The sequence below is a fragment of the Crotalus tigris genome, unplaced genomic scaffold, assembly GCF_016545835.1.
Source record: "Crotalus tigris isolate CLP2741 ecotype Arizona unplaced genomic scaffold, ASM1654583v1 scf7180000024342.5246164, whole genome shotgun sequence".
Classification (NCBI taxonomy): domain Eukaryota; kingdom Metazoa; phylum Chordata; class Lepidosauria; order Squamata; family Viperidae; genus Crotalus; species Crotalus tigris.
Window position 1 is genome coordinate 5,114,279 of NW_024100512.1, and position 18,971 is coordinate 5,133,249.

Consider the following 18,971-nt stretch of genomic DNA (forward strand, 5'->3'; position numbering starts at 1 on the left):
CCCCTTCTTTTCTATCCGTTCACTCAGCCTTTGTATATTTGTTTTGTGATTCAGTTCTCATTCATTATTCTGTTAGCTGTTTCAATACATTTCTTTCATACCAAAAGCCTCACTTCTCCGTTCTATCCACGTTCATTCACTACCTAGTCATTCTTAATCTTATTTCTTGCTTTACATCTTCCTAAGTAATCAACTCTCACTGAATTCAACTTAAATTTCATTTTAACTTGTTTGAACAAGCATTTGTTCCTTGCAATATTGTGTATACTACTCACAACTTTACTACCAGCATTAATACATCTAACATTTTCCATCCACATTCCCAACTTTATTAAACATTCTACCGAGGTATGCACTTTAGTTTTTATGCCATTTACATATAACTACTTGTTAGAATAAAACAGAATATGCAAGCAAGGTTAGAGGGAACCTTGCAAACCAACATATTGTTGCCCACTCTCCTCCGACTAGGACAGTGGTTCTCAACCTTTTTAATGCTGCGACCCCCAACCGGTCGTAAGTCAAGGACTATTCAACCGGTCGTAAGTTGAGGACTACTCAACTGGTGCAGCACCATTTGCAGAATGGGACTTTTGGCGGGCTCAGCAGGGCAGAGACAGCCTGGACAATTCCTATTGGCTTTTGAAAGCCAATAGAATTAGACTCTATGCAAGAGAGTCTATTCTATTGGCTTTCAAAAGCCAATAGAATAAAAGGGAGTAGCACAGCTAAGGAAAAGGGGGAAAAAATGGCAGACTGCGTTGTTTGGCGACCCCCGTGAAATGGTCGTTCGGCCCAAATGGGGTCCTGATCCACAGGTTGAGAACCACTGGACTAGGACATATATAGAATGTACTGAAACAGACTTTTTTTTAAAAAAAAAATAAATAAAAACAGATAGTTCTTCTCACAGCCACTTGAAGATTGGTGACTGGAGAATTTCACAGCCCCCCCCCCCCCAAACCAGCATCGCAAACCTCCTCTACTTAAAGGTCAAGAAATCACATCCCAGCTGTTTAGCCATCCTCACACCCACTTTGGTATCTTAGTACTGCACTACACACCCTCCCATATGTGTTTGCATGTAAATTAATACAGGCTTTTAAGAGCCCAACATCACAGCAACCCGCTATTGAAGCTAATGAAGCAATGTCAACTGTCTGCTCCGAGGCTAATGAGCTCGGTGGGTGCTCTTGAAGCAAGGCAAGCCATTAGGACACAGATGCTTCAGAGGCTGGGCGAATAACACAGGCCGGTGGGCTGGAAGAAAGCGGGGAGCTTGGAGTTACTGTTTATTCTTGACACCCTTCCCCCCTTCTTGGAAAGAGCCAAAAGAAAGGAAACTGCTGCCCACATTATCTTGGCCAGTCTAGGCTTTTCAGCAAATGATGAGGATTAAGGAAGACTGCAGAGATTGTACTTATTTAGGGTGGCTATGGACAAACTCTGCCAACATAAGGCAGCAGATGCTAGGCCTCCCTGCTGTTCATCTCAGAATCCCTGTTTAGAGGTCAGAGTGAGGAACACCCGGTCCTTCTCTCCATTCAACAGTAATAAATTAAAGTTTGCTGGCTGGTCACACCTGGAATATCACATCCAGTTTTGGTTGCCACAATATTAAAAAAGATGTTGAGACTCTAGGAAGAGTACAGAGGAGAGCAACAAAGATGATTAGGGGACTGGAGGCTAAAACATATGAAGAACTATTGCTGGAATTGGGTATGTCTAGTTTAATGAAAAGAAGGACTGGGGTTGACATGATGGCAGTGTTCTAATATCTCAGAGGCTGCAATTCTCCAAAGCACCTGAAGGCAGGACAAGAAATAATAATAATAATAATAATAATAATAATAATAATAATAGTAGTAGTAGTAGTAGTAGTAGTAGTAGTAGTAAAGTTGGAAGGGACCTTGGAGGTCATCTAGTCCAACCCCCTGCTCGGGCAGGAAACCCTACACCATTTCGGACAAATGGCTGTCCAGTCTCTTCTAAAAACTTCCAGTGTTGGAGCATTTACTGCTTCTGGAGGCAAGCTGTTCCACTGATTAATTGTTCTAACTGTCAGGAAGTTTCTCCTTAGTTCTAGGTTGCTTCTCTCCTTGATTAGTTTCCACCCGTTGCTTCTTGTCCTGCCTTCAGGTGCTTTGGAAAATAGCTTAATTCCCTCTTCTTTATGGCAGCCCCTGAGATATTGGAACACTGCTATCATGTCCCCCCTTGTCCTTCTCTTCGTTAAACTAGACATACCCAATTCTAGCAACCGTTCCTTATATGTTTTAGCCTCCAGTCCCCTAATCATCTTTGTTGCTCTTCTCTGTACTCTTTCTAGAGTCTCAACATCTTTTTTACATCGTGGTGACCAAAACTGGATGCAGTATTCCAAGTGTGGCCTTACCAAGGCATTGAAGAGTGGTATTAATACTTCACGTGATCTTGATTCTATCCCTCTGTTAATGCAGCCTAGCACTGTGTTGGCCTTTTTGGCAGCTGCAGCACACTGCTGGCTCATATTTAAGTGATTGTCTACTAGGACTCCGAGGTCCCTCTCACAGTTACTACTATTGAGCATGTGCCACCTATGCTGTACTTGTGCATTTGGTTTTTCTTGCCTAAATGTAGAACCTTGCTTTTTTCACCATTGAATTTCATTTTGTTAGTTAGTGCCCAGTGTTCAAGTCTGTCCAGATCCTTCTGTATCTGAAGCCTGTCTTCTGGAGTGTTGGCTATTCCTGCCAGCTTGGTGTCGTCTGCAAATTTGATGAGTTCCCCATCTATCCCTTCATCCAAATCGTTGATGAAGATGTTGAAGAGTACTGGGCCCAGAACAGAGCCCTGGGGCACCCCACTACACACTTCCCTCCATATAGATGCAGTTCCATTGAGGACCACTCGCTGAGTACGGCCGGTCAGCCAGCTACGGATCCATCTGGTGGTGGTTCTGTCTACCCCACATTTATCTATCTTGTCAAGTAGTAGGTTGTGATCTACTTTATCAAATGCCTTACTGAAGTCCAAGTAAATTATGTCCACAGCATTCCTCTGATCCACTAATTTTGTCACTTGGTCAAAGAATGCAATAAGATTTGTCTGGCATGATCTATTTTTGACAAACCCATGTTGGCTTTTAGTAATGACTTTGTTTGCCTCTAGGTGTTCGTTGATTCGTTGTTTGATTATCTTTTCCAGGATCTTCCCAGGTATTGAGGTCAGGCTGATAGGTCTGTAATTTCCTGGATCCGTTTTTTTTCCTTTTTTGAGGATGGGAACTACATCAGCTCTTTTCCAGTCCTCTGGTAGTTCCCCTGTGTTCCAGGATCTTTGAAAAATATAGTTCAGTGGCTCCGATATCACATCTGCCAGTTCCTTGAGAACTCTGGGGTGTAATCCATCTGGTCCTGGCGATTTGAACTCATCTAGGCTGGACAGGTGCTCCCTAACCATTTTCTTGCCTATCTTAACTTGTGTTTCTGTTTTGTTTTTTATGGCACTATTTTTGATAGGTTGGTCTGTTTTTTCCCTTTGTGTAAAGACAGATGCAAAACACGAGTTAAATAGTTCTGCTTTCTCCCTGTTGTTTGTCACCTTCTTGCCACTTCCACCCACTAATGGACCAATCGTTTCCTTCACTTTTTTCTTGTTTTTTACATGTTGAAAGAAGCTTTTTTTGTTATTTTTGACTTTGGTCGCAAGCCTTAGTTCATTTTGAGCCTTGGCTTTCTTCACTTCATCTTTGCAGGCTCGGGCTATTTGCTGATATTCTGACTTAGTTATGTTCCCCTCCTTCCACTTTCTATACTTGTCCTTTTTATCTTTCAATTTGTCAGAGAGTTCTTTATGCAGCCATGCTGGTTTCTTTTGAGAGCTGTTGTTTTTCCTCTTTGTTGGTATTGTGCTAGACTGTGCTTTTATTATCTCATTTTTCAAAATTTCCCAAGCTTCTTGAGTTGTTTTCCCCTTGAGGATTCTCATCCATGGAATGATGGATGAAAACTAATGAAGGAGAGAGGCAATCTAGAACTAAGAAATTTCCTGACAGTGAGAACAATCAATCAGTGAAACGACTTGCCTCCAGAACTTGTAGGTACTCCATCGCTGGAGATTTTAAAGAAGAGACTGAACAGCCTTTTCTCTGAAATGGTATAAGGTCTCCTGCTTGAGCAAGGGGTTGCATTAGAAGACCTCCAAGGTCCCTTCCAATTCTGTTATTCTATCACAACTTCCCAAACAGGATAAGGTATAGAGGAGAGAAAGAGGCAGACTTACAGTAATTACCCCACTTGAATAACATGGTTTTGCCTAAGCCAGAATTCCAAGGCTGTTTGATTAGGAGTTACTTCCTTCTGGCTTTTAAGAGCGTGGCCAGACCCATTCTCCCAAAACAAAGAGCATGTTTTACTACAGTGTTTCTCAACCTTGACAATTTTAAGGCATGTGGACTTCAACTCCCAGAATTCCACAGCCAGCGTTGCTGGCTGTGGAATTCTGGGAGTTGAAATCCACATGCCTTAAAATTGTCAAGGTTGAGAAACACTGTTGGAAGATCCCATTCTGGGACCCACAGACTCTGCCCCTCATTTAGATCCCAGGACAGTAGTGCAGATGAAGGAGAGGCCAAAAAAGCTGAAGGTAGATTGAGCTAAAGAAGTTGCGGTCTGATAGAACTCAAAGCATATCTTGCAAACAAATAAATCTAATTTGTAAAATAAAATGGATGTGGCTGAAGTCACTCATCACTGAAACATTTTGTCCTAATGTTTCTTAAAGGTCTAATTCTCTGTCCTATAAATTCTTCATAAATCCATCTATTTCAGCCATCTCTGACCTGGCACCCTCCACATCTGTTAGAACTACACCAGGGGTGGGGAACCCTTGGCTCTTTTATGACTCGTGGACTTCAACTCCCAGAATTCCTGAGCCAGCATGGCTCAGCTTGGAAACCTCTCCTTTTCCCCTCAGATGGCTGGCTTAGGAATTCTGGGAGTTGAAGTCCACAAGTCATAAAAGAGTCAAGGTTGCCTACCCCTGAACAACACCCTTCACTATTCCCTGGCAGCTTGGCCAATTCTAACAAATGGGACCTAAAAGATGCCAATTCAGAGAAGACCTGTTTCTTGTCCAGGCCTAAATCCTATTACATGATTCCCATAACTTTTTTTAACCTGTGTCTACCTTTGTACAGCACTCTGAACCTAAACCAACCAATCACATTTTAGTCTAGTACGGGGCTACGTAACCTCGGCTCTTTTATGACTCATGGACTTCAATTCCCAGAATTCCTGAGTCAGCTATGGTGACTCAGGAATTCTGGGAGTTGAAGTCCATGAATCATAAAAGAGCCGAGGTTGCTTACCCCTGGTCTAATACATTATGTTCATCCAACCAATGTGGTTGGTTTATGGTTTGATGTATCATAAAGATCCAAAATTGAGAAAATCATGGACAGAGTTATTAAATTATAATGGACCACCAAAGCCAACTCTCCATTTGGTTGAAGGTCTCCCTGCAGCAACCTTTATTTATTTTTAAAATTTATTAGCCCCCCATCCTGCGTCACAATACCTCTGGGCGGCTTACAATATTAAATGATAAAACTGTATAATTCATAATAACATAAATACAAGACTATACAATCGAGCTAACTAAAAAGATGGGAGGAAGGGAGTACAATAAGAAAGGGAGGGGGCAGATCTGTTAATCTCCCCCAGTGTGAAGTCTCTCCATTGGAGCCCCAAGCCAGCTGCAGAGCCAAGTCTTTAAACTCTTGAGGAAGATCTGGAGGGGTTGGGGCTGACCTTACTCTGGTCAGGAGCAACAGCAGAGAAGGCTCTTCTGGACCCCACCAGTTGGAATAGGGGGTACCTTGCTCAATAGTAGTAACTGTGAGAGGGACCTCGGAGTCCTAGTGGACAATCAGTTAAATATGAGCCAGCAGTGTGCTGCAGCTGCCAAAAAGGCCAACACAGTGCTAGGCTGCATTAACAGAGGGATAGAATCAAGATCACATGAAGTATTAATACCACTCTTCAATGTCTTGGTAAGGCCACACTTGGAATACTGCATCCAGTTTTGGTCACCACAATGTAAAAAAGATGTTGAGACTCTAGAAAGAGTGCAGAGAAGAGCAACAAAGATGATTAGGGGACTGGAGGTTAAAACATATAAGGAACGGTTGCTGGAATTGGGTATGTCTAGTTTGATGAAAAGAAGGACGAGGGGGGACCTGATAGCAGTGTTCCAATATCTCAGGGGCTGCCACAGAGAAGAGGGAGTCAAGCTATCCTCCAAAGCGCCTGAAGGCAGGACAAGAAGCAATGGATGGAAACTAATCAAGGAGAGAAGCAACCTAGAACTAAGGAGAAACTTCCTGACAGTGAGAACAATTAACCAGTGGAACAACCTGCCTCCAGAAGCGGTGAATGCTCCAACCGTGGAAGTTTTTAAGAAGAGACTGGACAGCCATTTGTCTGAAATGGTATAGAGTTTCCTGCCTGAGCAGGGGATTGGACTAGATGACCTCCAAGATCACTTCCAACTTTATTATTATTGATTCCCTGGCTGATGGGGTTCTGTAGCATGCTTCCTTTGCGGACACAGTTGGGACAGGCCAATCCCAATGGGATGAGATGGTCCTTCAAGTAGCCTGGACCCATGCCACAAAGGGCTTTAAAGGTGATTACCAACATTCTGAATTGAACCCGGAAGAAGACTGCCAGCCCATGCAGCTTGTGAAGTACTGGTGTTACATGAGCCACCCTTGGGGTCCCAAGAACTGCCTCTACCACAGCCTTCTGCATCAGCTGTAGCTTCCAAGCACTCTAGTAGCTCCATGTAGAGAGCATTGCAAAAGTCCACCCATGAGATGACTAGGGACTGAATGACTCTGCTTGATAGCTAATTACTCAGTTAACCATGAATAAGAACGTTCTTCAAATATAGACCATGCATTCATTATTCCCACTACTTTATTGTCACCAGAAAGGAGTGCTATCTCCAAACAGATCTAAATATTGCAATGCTTTGTATGAATCCGTGACATGATCTGGCTTGGAGCCTGATGAATATTCGTAATATGAAAATATAATATTTTCTCAGCAGCCGACCACTCTACTATAGCTGATACTGCTGCTTTTCTGTTAAAAATATGTAAACATTATTTTTTTAAAAAAAGAATATTTCAATATTCATTTCTTTTCACTTTCTAAAACATCTATCAGCTCTTTGTGTAACTGAACTTAACAGAAACAGTATATGCAATAGAATGTAATGTGGGGAAGGAAATGGTATTTTTAATTCAATAGAAGTAACTATGCATAAAAAGATTTCATCAGTAATGACTTTTTAAAAATACTTCAAACTAGGTAGAATATTCCTTTGTAAGATAAGACATTCCGCAGTGCCAAGGTCACCTGTTCAATACACCATCTCTTCAAGAAAAGAGTCAGTGGGTGATCAAAAATTGCTGCAAGGCATGCTATGAATGGAGCTATGAGGAGTAGAACGGGGAATTCATCATACAGTAGCTGCTAAGCTGAGCTGTGAACGTGTCAACCCTTCCAGGTAAACCAGGCAGGAAAACACAACAAAAGATGAATTAATTTTACTTCTTAAGACGGCATTAACAGAACCTTGCAAGTTTGAAAGTATAAACTTCCCGCCACCACTTTTAAATGCTTGATCTATTAGGGTGGGTCCTTTCTAAGTTTCTTTCTCTGACTGCAAAGCCACTGGGGGCTCCTGCCTGCCTTGTCTGATTGTTTCCAAGGCGGCATCTCTCCCCCCCTCCCTTCCCCAAGGTCATCCACACATTCCACTGCAGAACATTTAAATGTTAGATGTGCAGATGCATAAACTTTTATTGGCCAGATGTGGAAGTAACTCCTTACAGAAAGCTGCACAGGGTGGATACACCATGATTGTTCTTTTCCCAAATGCATGGAACATCCATGTCCAAGATACTATTATATCTTCACACAATAAATGACCTATCCTATTACAGCCCTTAAGATTGATGTTAAAGCATTTTCCCCAACTTCCTGATCTCCAGATGTGTTATATTTCATTACCAACAACAGCAGATTCATGATTCTTTTGAGAGGGATTCTGTGAATTACAATCTAAACCTTGGAAGAGGTTGGGACCAAATATTAAGAAATCTCTAGGCTAAATAATGCAAATCCCACCAAAAATCTATTGTTTGTAAAAGCATATTAAACATTAGCTCCAAGAAAAAAAAGAGCACTGGTTAATATGCCGAAAGATCCTTGGGTGTAGAAACACTTGTTTTTTAAAAAAAAGCTATCAAGCACTACTTTGTACAATCCATTCCTGCCATAAACTGAACCATACTCAAAGATCATAGTTTTCAGAGAACTGAATTTACCTCAGTCTTGGTAAATCTAGATTTACTTCTGGGTTACTATCAAGGGTTTTGATTCCCCATTGTTTAAACACAATATTAAAAGAGGGACTTATCTCCTTAAAGCACATGCAGTCCTCGAGTTATGACAATTGAGCCAGTCATTTATGGTCATAAGTCATTACAATAGTAATGCGGGTCACCATATGAACTGGACCTGATTTTACTCTGGAGGGGGGACTAATAGGAGAATTTTGAAACTGGGTTGTAAGTAGCTTTTGGGATGTCCATCTTAACTTCAAAGGCTAAGTGACCAGTTGTAACTTAAAGACTCCATGTATTAAAAAGAAAGCTTAGGGCAGGGGTGTCAAACTGCCAGTCTGCAGGCCAGATGCATCACAAGGAAACCGCACCTACCCCAGTGCCGGCAATGGGGTAAAAGCTCCGAGACGTCGTGAGTTTGACATGTCTAGCTTAGGGGAACATTGTGTAAAAGGACCACATGCTTAGTGTTAATAAATTTGTTAGTGGAGGATGTGCCCAGAGTCACTTTTTGCTTTAATTTTAAGTATTTGTCCTCTAAGCTTCATAAAGAACTGCAATAAGGTGTAAAGCACAATGAAAACTGTAGAACCGGGATACTTAAGTTTTCCCATAATGATCTTAGACCAGAGATCCCCAACCTTTTGGGCACCAGGGACCGGTTCCATGGAGAGAGGTTTTTCCACGGACCGGAGGGTGTGTGGTTTTGTGTGCTGCCTGCATGCCATGGATGGGGCTTTGCTTGTTTGTGTGGACCAGTTGCTGGCATGCCACGGACCGGTACTAGTCCACAGACTGAGGGTTGGGGACCCCCATCTTAAGACTTTTACCAATATAGCTGTTCCGCCCTTCATAACCCTATAGCATCTCTTTTTGCCTTGTAAAAAAGTAGTATCATGTAGAGGTTCCAGATGCATTTCATAGTCTTAACCCATGAGTTCACTTCCTTCAAGTAGGATCCAAAATTTTAACCCATGAGATCACTTCCTTCAAGTAGGATCAATTTTCATCCTTACAAGCACTGCAGCGTCCCTACAATCACATGATCAAAACTCAGATGATTGGCAACTGACTCATATTTATGAGGGTTGCCGTGTCCCGGGGTCACATGATCACTTTTTGCAACCTTCTGACAGCAAAGCCAATGGAGAAGGCAGATTCATTTCACAACTAGGTAACTAACTTACAGCTGCAGTGATTCACAATAATAATAATAATATAATAATAATAATATTAATAAAAAAGTTGGAATGGACCTTGGAGGTCATCTAGTCCAACCCTCTGCTCAGGCAGGAAGCCCTATACCATTTCACTTAACAACTGTGGCATGACAGGTCATAAAATAGGGCAAAACTCATTTAACAACTGTCTCACTTAGCAACAGGAATTTTTGGCTCAATTGTGGTTGTAAGTCGACAACTACCTGTACGAAAGCCTAGGACAGGTAAACCTCCATGTAGACATGAAGCCTCTGAGATTAGTAACCTTCTTAAAGGAAGGTGAGACATAAATGCAATGAACAAGCAAGCGTGCCTAGGCCTTGTACAAAATGGTGGCTTCAGTGAAGATTGTCTTTGGCACTCCTCTCCATTCGTGTTCGGTTTTTGAGTGTTGCTTTTCCATTATTTTCTAATGGAAAATTTACATGCACGACTACTCCCTGTCCTCCAAGATAATACATTTCTCTGCAAGGAAATGATCACCAACATTTGCACAAAAAAAGATGCTGACGCTGAATTTTTCCCTGAATATTAAAAAAGGAACGAAATACTGATAGCAATTCCGCTCATGAAAATCATAGTTGAACAGAAAGACAGTTGTTCAAACCAAGGAGAGCAGTAATTATTGCTTCATATTTATTCTCAGTTACTACTATCTGTTCACATCCACACGGTCTCAGAACACTCAACATATTCAGGTGTTCCTCTAGGAATTTGACTAATCCCCCTTTAAAGCTATCCAGATCAGCAACAGTAAATACATTTTGTAACAGAGAATTTCACTGGCTATATACTCCTTAAAGACCCTCATTTAACCTGCTTTGAATCTCCAAACACCAATCTGTCCAATGCCCTGGATTCTAATTTCATGAGTGAAAAAGACTCAAAAATTTCTAACCACTTTTTAATGCAAAAGGCATCAGGTTAGGAAAAATTGTTGTCACCAATATTTCCTCTTTCCCCCCCAAACTATAAGAAACTTTGTTCTCTTCTCTCATGCAAAATAACTACAGTTCCTGGATTCTTTATGTTGCCCTTTTTAAAAACCCTTTCCATCAATACAGATTTCCAAAGGAAGATGTATGGATTGTACTACTTGTTTCAGATGTTCAATAGCTAATTGAGCATGTGATGAGAACATAGGCTGTATTTCAAGAGTGATGGTGGTCCACAAGTCAGGGATCTCAAACAATTCCCTGGTCCCAACAGAAGAATATTTGTAGCTCAGGGTTCAACTGTTGAGTTCTTGGTGCTCTCTGAGCGTGGTTGTTTTCTTTGCATTTCATTGGGTAATGAAACATCTGCCAAACAAACAAACAAACAAAAAACCACCAAGCCCAAAGAGCACCAAGGACCTGTAATTACTTGATTATTTATTCCTATACTTAATTTTAATTTTTAATACCTCCAACTCAACTGGAAAAGTATTTCTGGAGGTATTAAAAATCCACAGTACAGATTGTGCACTTTGAGGACAGAAAAGGGAATCATAAAATCCAGCCTTCTCTTCAAGGTTAAACCCTCCCCAAATTAACATTCCCCTTGCCATCTGCATTCAGAGATATGATCCAAAGAACAGAAGGTTTGACGGAGAAGCAAAACAATTCAACCAGCCACCTAACTCTTGACATCCACAACATCAATGCTAACGTTGTTTCTGGGCAGCTAACCACCATTCACTTATCCTCCCAAGCTCTGCAGCTTGGCAAAGAGACATTACTGCCTTCATTTTATAAGTGAAGCAGGAAAGAGACTTAGCTACAGCCAAGGAATGAGTCTGTTTGGAGTTGTAAGCAATAATAAATCAAAGGCAGGCAATTTAAGGAAGTACACAGACACCCTCACGGGACCACACTTCATCCACAGTAGACTAGGATAACTAATTTCCTCCATTTAAAACCCTCCTGCCAATTCATTATTTCATGTCATTATTTCCTAAATCCACCGCTGTCAATCTTTTTTTTTTAAGATTCCAATTTTAAAGAAAGATGAAGGTGCTAATGTATGTAACCCAAAAATAAATAAATAATCAACCTTTGTCCTCTCTACCATTTCTGTCATAAAGCCCACTAAACAGATTTTGGATGCTCTATGCTCACACCCAAGCATTTAATTTCTATGCAGAAAGTAAAGGGAAGACTTCTTGCATTGCCCAGGGTAAGAAAAGCATGTAGAAAAAAGACAAATATAGATCACTAACAATTCAATTGTGCATTTTCGTAATGGCATTACTGGGAACTCTTAAGATAATTCTTAGATGATTTAGATAGAGTCATGCGGAGTTGAGTGGCAAGGGGTTCATCAAGTCTCCTTGATAGTCTCCACGTGACACTGTGTATGCCAAGGACATGTTGGGTTGCATTCACAGCTTTCCATTAAGATGTACTCTTGAAATTACTAAGTGGACCCACCTACCTTTGTAAGCTGTCTTCCAGAAAAAAAAAAACTCCCCCAAAGCACGGTAAAGTTATACTAAAAACCTATTAAAGATCCAGTTATGGGCCCAGAAACAGACACTGCAGAGTCCAGCAAGCTGTACCATAAAATCAATTATACAAGCCCAGCAAATGATGTCCCAGACAGCCTGTCTAGATAGAGGCTAGCCTAGTATTTTTCGACCTTGGCATCTTGAAGGTGTGTGGACTTTAACTCCCAGAATTCCCCAGTCCACACCATCTTCAAGCTGCTAAGGTTGACAAACACCGGGCTAGACTGAGGGCCACAGTCAAAATATCCCCTTTCTCAATACCTTTCCACTTACAGTCAAACGGAGGGGAGAACCCGCAAGAGGATTTCAGGTAAAGAATATAAATAGGTAATGTAAGCCACTCTCTGCTTCTAATGGAAAAAGTGTTGGACTCTAATCCTATTTCACATTCACATCACTTCTTTTTTTCTTCCCCAGAGTTATTTGCAACACCCTGGGCAAAGGGTGAAATTTTTGCCACTGTGCGAAGGCGGAGAGGAGGACAAAATCAGGGAAGCAGATTGTTGTGGGTGTCAAAGGAGGGCAGATCACACTGTACGCCCAAAAAGATGTGGTGAAGTTTCCCCCCACACACACACACACCCCAAGATGGTTGGGCTGGAATTCTTAAGCTTCCTGGCATTGTTCAGGCTTTGCAGTCCAATTAACATCCGCTTAACCTCGTCCTTCTCTCTGCACAAATACTGTGCACAAACACTCCACTCTCACCCCACTGGGAATCCTGATCCTATATGCTCCCCTTTCTCAACCTGGGGTTTTGGGATGTTTTCAACTGCAACCCCCACAATCCTTTGTTATTTCTTTATGCTAACTGGAGCCTGATGGGCAAAGGGACCAATTTGCTTACTTTCTGCCCCAGATGCCCAGTTCAAAAAACCCCAAGCTCCCCCATAAGGGACGAAGGTTCCCACACACTCTGCCACCGCCGACAAATGACAACTGTGATGATCCCCTACTACGCAAACCCCGTTGTGACTTGAAGCTCCCCAACCCAGCCGGCCTTTCCCCTTCTCATGGCCCGAGTGGGCAGCGCAGCGCACTCCTCCCCGGCGACTCCAAGGTCAGCCTCCCGGTTCGGATCTTTGCTGCATCTGCGGATCCTCGCAGTCTACTTGTGGCCCCACGCCCCCGCACCCACCCCAGACTTATTCAGCCAGGCCAGGCCAGGCCAGGCGGAGAAGACGGAAAACCCGAAGCCCGCCACAACTACCGCGAGGCTCCTCGCCTCCAGCGGCGGAACTGCCTGAGAGGCGCAGGTGGGGTTCACACTTTTCTCAGCCTGGAGTCCTACAAATGGCTCGGACTACAAGTCCCATCTTCTTCAGGCGGCTAGCCGGAAGGCGCCAAGCGGGAGCCAGCAGTCACAAGGCAAGGGGCGGAGGGTCTGCCTTCAAGCGCCAGAGCTCGGCGCCCCCGAGAACACACCAACGCGTTGCTCCTCCGACGGGAAGATTCCTCCGTCTCTCTCCCCCCCCCCGCTTCTCCTCCAACGTGCACCGGCGAAGAGTACCTCTCGGCCGGAGAAAACGACCCGCGCCAACCGAGGGAGGCTCTTGGCTCGGCTTCCGAAGCGCTCCTCGAGGCTGCCGCTACTTGGGTGGCTCGCCTCGCCACGCCGTCTAAAAAACTCGTGGGAGCCGCAGACCTGGCCTCGTTCGGCTCGGGCGTTCTCCTGTTGCCAGCCGCCGCCTCCAGATCGAGGCGTGAGGGAGAAGGACGGGAGGGGCTACTCACCTGGGGCCGGGGCTTGGCGTTTCAGCGGCGGCGGCGGGCGCGCGAGCCCGGTTGCCGCATTTCCTTGGAGCAGCAGCCCGGGGACTCCCGCTTGCCATCATCAGTAGCAGCAGCAGCAGCAGCATCGCCGTCTTGCCGTCGCCTCCTCCTCCTCCCAGCGCCACCTTCCAGTTCGTCGGGCTTCGTTCCCGCTTGGTCCAGACCTTGCAGCCAGCGACGGGCTCGTAGCCGCGCCGCGCGCCACTGCCTGTCTCCACATCTGGAACCTGGACGCGCGCGCACGGTTTAAAAAAAAAAAAAGAAGGGGGGGGGAAGCGAAAGACAAAATCGGGAACCCGTCGCGCCCCGCAGGTGGACGGCCCCGGGGCGCCCCGTGAGCGAATTGCCTCGCGCCTGCTTTTAGCTGTGGGGAGGGGGGGGCGAACCGCTGATTGGACAAGAACTCCAGCTAGGCACGTGCTGCTCTGCAGCCCTCACCTCTGCCCTCCCGGACTGTTCAAGGGGTGTGTTGTGTATGTGTGTGGAAAGGGAGGCGCCCCCCAGAGGGGGGACATGTTCGGTGGATTTATCTCGTCACCTGCAGGGGACGCTCGAGGTGTAGAAGTATCTGGAGGGCTTCAGGATTCCGGGTACGAAGCATAGTTCTGCCCCTGCGGCAGCCGTGTCCACCAGTAACTCTCCACTGAGGATGGAAAAACCCAATAGTTGTGCAGAGTTCTGAAAAGTTTGGACTGTGGAACTGACCCATTTGGATTCAGATCTGCTCAGGAAGTGAACCCAGGCTCAGGAACTGTCAGCCTAAACTATTGCTGTGTATTTACAGGTGGTCCGTGATTCCTTCTGCTACTGAAGTTTTGGTAAACCACTAAGTGCAAGTTTGCGTGGATTGTTGCAGCACAGGCAGCTGGCAAGTTGTCTTGCATGTGTGGATGCCAATTGGGGGAGGTGCCGGGCTTCAACCAACCCCAGCTTTTGCTTAATAACGGAAGGAAACTGATCAAGGCGAGATTCATCCTAAAAATAAGGAGAAATTTCCTGACAGTGAGAACAATCAACCAACAGTTTGCCTTCAGATGTTGTGGGAGCTTCAACACTGGAAGCTTTCAAGAAAAGACTGGAAAGTCTCCTGCTTGGTCAGGGGGTTGGACTAGATGACCTATAAGGTCCCTTTCTACTCGATTATTCTAATTCTAATTCTGATTTTATCTCACAGTGGTAGGGTTTGGGCATGATTGCATACAGGCCCCAACAGAGAAGCGTCATAACACACAGCAAGCAAAGGAGCAACAAGCTTACAGTTTATTCTTCTGAAGGAAAAAAGGAGGATTACCACTTAGTATAAAACTGAAGGAGTGAAAAGCATACTTTTGTGGCTAGTGGATGGATACTTAAAGGCCAAAATATTGTTTTGCTCCTCAGTTGCCAGAAAGAGCAGTCTATCTGATTGGCTATCAGTTCTCTGTTGACTCACAAGAGAAACTTCTTGTTGTGCCATATCTGTTATTGGACGTTGGAAATCATGTTGGCGATCCTGTTTTTATCAGCAGCCGCACAAAAAAGTGCTGCTGAATTTTGTCCAAACCAGTCCCTTAGATTTTGAAGCCACAATGTTCTTCTTCTGCCTGGACCTCATTTGCCTTCTATCTTTCCCTGGAGGATTAAATGGAGTATGCTGTATTTTTCTGGGTGTCGCATCATATGTCTGAAATATTCTAATTTTTGTTTTTTAATTGTTTTGATGATTTCCCTTGGCTTTCCCAGGCGGCTGATCACCTCCTCATTTCTGATCTGATCTGATCACCTCATTTCACAAGAGAAACCTGCTATTCTAAAACATTAGAAGGCCCCCATTCCAGTCTTGCTTCATTTTGTGAGATCAGAAAACATGGAGGCTGAAACAGTGGATGATCTGGAAGTGCCCTCAGCAACTTTAAAATGTGTGGCCTTCAACTGCCAGAATTCCCTAGCTAGCACGCTGGCTGGAGAATTTCGGGAGTTGAAGCCTACACATCTTAAAGCTGCCAAGTTTGAAAAACACTGTAATGTGTGAAACCTCAGAGGAATGTATTGTTACTAAAAGGAAAATACTGTGGATCACAGTAATTACTTCTAAGGTTATGAACGGTTGCACTTACTGGAAGTTGAACTCCACACATCTTCAGCTTGCCAAAGTTGAGAAAGGCTGTTCTAGAAGAACTGTGGGATAACCTTGCTAACTCTTGGTCCTGGGATTTTGAGTGGATGATGTTTCCAGGAAAAGTTTGTAATTGTGCAAATGCCTTTACAGCAGAGGTCCCCAACCTTTTGGGCACCAGGAACCGGTTCTGTGGAGAGAGGTTTTTCTGCATCTCACAGATGGGGCTTTGCTTGTTTGTGTGGCCCGGTTGCCGGCATGCTGCGCCCCGGTACTGGTCCACGGACCGGGGGATGGAGACCCCTGCTTTATAGAATTTCATAGCAGTCCAAGTAATTATTCCTTCTTTGCCCACTGCTTCTTCCCTTTTCTCTCTTCTTGTGATAAAATAATTGTTAGGATTGAGAAGGCAAAACAACTGTCTCTTGAGCAACGCAAGAACGCCTCACCACAACCACAGCAAAAGACAGGGAAAAAAAGGCCCAGGATAGCTTTTGAGGGTACAGCAACAGAAAAACCATTTCTATCCCTTTTGGTCAACTTGTTCCTTGCTGCATCTCCTGGAAGGATGGTGGAACGTCTCAGAAGTGAGACGACACCTGGAAACACCTAGATTCTCATCCCCACTCAGTATGACCTCCCTTAGGTGACCTTGGGTGAGCAGTGCTCAAGTGAACTCTTAACACAAACATGCGTGGAAATGTATGAAATCATTAATGAATGCGATTTGTAGGCCATGCGGTGTATTTCTGCTTGGTTGATATAACGGACAGAAATAACACTGCTGCGGTCCTATAAGAGCCAGCTCCCTTAAATGTAGTACATGAATTCTGGCTGTACTTCTCCAAGTAATGTCCTAGAAAGAATGGAGAATTTTTCTTTCTTAGGAAAATTGTTTCTTAATGGCTTTGTGGAATGTCTGGTTTATGTCTGTATTTCTTTATTGGGAACTAATGATTTGGAAAGATGTGCAACGGTGTTGGGATGAAAAGCTTGGGAGGGGAAACCCATCCATCTTTAGAAAATGATGCATTTTCTTCTTTCCCAGCCCTTGCAATAAAGGCTGGCATAGAACTGGGCATCTGCAAAGAAATCCGTTGTGGAAACAAATTAAAAAGAAAAAAAGGGTATGCGAGACAGGGCGAGAGCTTCAGGCATGTGCTGAAGATACATCTGTGGAACTTTGCCGGGTAGCAGATACACTGACTTGTAAAAATGAATATTTATTTATATTCCGAATTTCTTAACTGCCCATCTCCTTCAGAATATCTCTGAGCATGAAAGAAGTTAAAAGAATGAGCACTTTTTGTAGCTGAAACTTGAACAGAGATAATTAGTGCCCAGATTGGTGGTGCTTGCTGAGAACTGACAACCAATCAGAACACACCCTTCCTGACCAATAGCTAAGCAGAGATGTCCCACCCAGGCCGAGGTCAGCATTTGTCCAGAATAGGTAGTCCTTCACTTAAGACCACAATTGGGACCAGAATTTCCATTGCTAAGCAAGACAGCTGTTAAGTGAGTCACTCCTGATTTTATTACCATTTTTGCCACCATTGTTAAACAATGTAAAAAAGATGTTGAGACTCTAGAAAGAGTGCAGAGAAGGGCAACAAAGATGATTAGGGGACTGGAGGCTAAAGCATATAAGGAAAGGCTGCTGGAATTGGGTATGTCTAGTTTAATGAAGAGAAGGACAAGGGGGGACATGAGAGCAGTATTCCAATATCTCAGGGGTGCCACAAAGAAGAGGGAGTCAAGCTATTCTCCAAAGTGCCTGAAGGCAGGACAGGAAGCAATGGGTGGAAACTAATCAAGGACAGAAGCAACGTAGAACTAAGGAGAAACTGACAGAACAATTAACCAATGGAACAACTTGCCTCCAGAAGCGGTGAATGCTCCAACACTGGAAGTTTTTAAGAAGAGACTGGACAGCCATTTGTCTGAAATGGTGTAGGGTTTCCTGCCTGAGCAGGGGGTTGGACTTGATGACCTCGAAGGTCCCTTCCAACTTTATTATTATTATTAAATCACTGCAATTGTTAAGCGAATCATGATGTCATTAAGGGAATCCAGCTTGCCCTGTTGATTTGGCTTATCAGAAGCTGGCAGGGAGGATCACTAATGGCGATCACTTGACCCCGGAAGGCTGCACCTCTCGTAAATGCATGCTGGTTGCCAAGTGCCTAAATGATGACTGTGTGATTGTGGGGTGTTGTGATGGTCATAAGTGTGAGGACCAGTCAGGTTATTTTTATCAATGCTGTTGTAGCTTTGAATGGTCAACTAACTGAATGGTTGTAAGTCAAGTACTGTAATTTATATGCCAGAAACCAATCTCTCTTTCAAAAGTAAAAAAAATGCACTGAAAATGTCCACTTTTGTACCATTTTTCCCGCAGATATATAATATTTTGTCCCACTTATTGTCTTGCTGTTACATGGGTCAGGAGCTGTGAGGCGGGCAGGTCAGACATCGTCACCAGTGGAATGAAATGCAGCATCATTAGGCGGTATCATCAGAAATTCCTCCTTTGCAGAAATATACCTTGGGTGCCAATTGCTCCTGGATTGGGAAGCCCTATTCATGCCCCTAGTTACTCCCCTAGTAATAGTGTCTAGTCTACTGCAATGTGCTGTATGTGGGGCTGCCACTGAAAACCACATGGAATGGAATGGAGTGGAGTGGAGTGGAGTGGAATAGAATAGAATAGAATAGAATAGAATAGAATAGAATAGAATAGAATAGAATAGAATAGAATAGAATAGAAGCTGGAAGGGACCTTGGAGGTCTTCTTGTCCAGCCCCCTGTTCAAGCAGGAGAACCTATACCATCTCAGACAAGTGACTATCTAGTTTCTTCTTAAAAACCTCCAGTAATGGAGCACTCACGATTTTTGGAGGCAAGCTGTTCCACTGGTTAATTGTTCTGTTATGAAGTCTCTCCTTAATTCCAGGTTGCTTCTCTCTTTGGTCAGTTTCCAACCATTGTTTCTTG

The 18,971-nt window shown here is 43.8% G+C and overlaps 1 protein-coding gene across 2 annotated transcripts in view; it reads right to left on the minus strand.

Moving 5' to 3' along the window:
• The window catches only part of LOC120300515 (G-protein coupled receptor 22-like), a 64,209-nt gene extending 48,830 nt beyond the window's left edge, over positions 1-15,379 (minus strand). The window contains exon 1 of one of the 2 annotated variants that reach the window (XM_039326674.1): positions 13,841-15,379. The gene's annotated coding sequence lies outside the window, so the exon portion shown is untranslated. The other variant, XM_039326675.1, reaches the window with a different exon arrangement.
• Between the last annotated feature and the right edge of the window lie 3,592 nt (positions 15,380-18,971).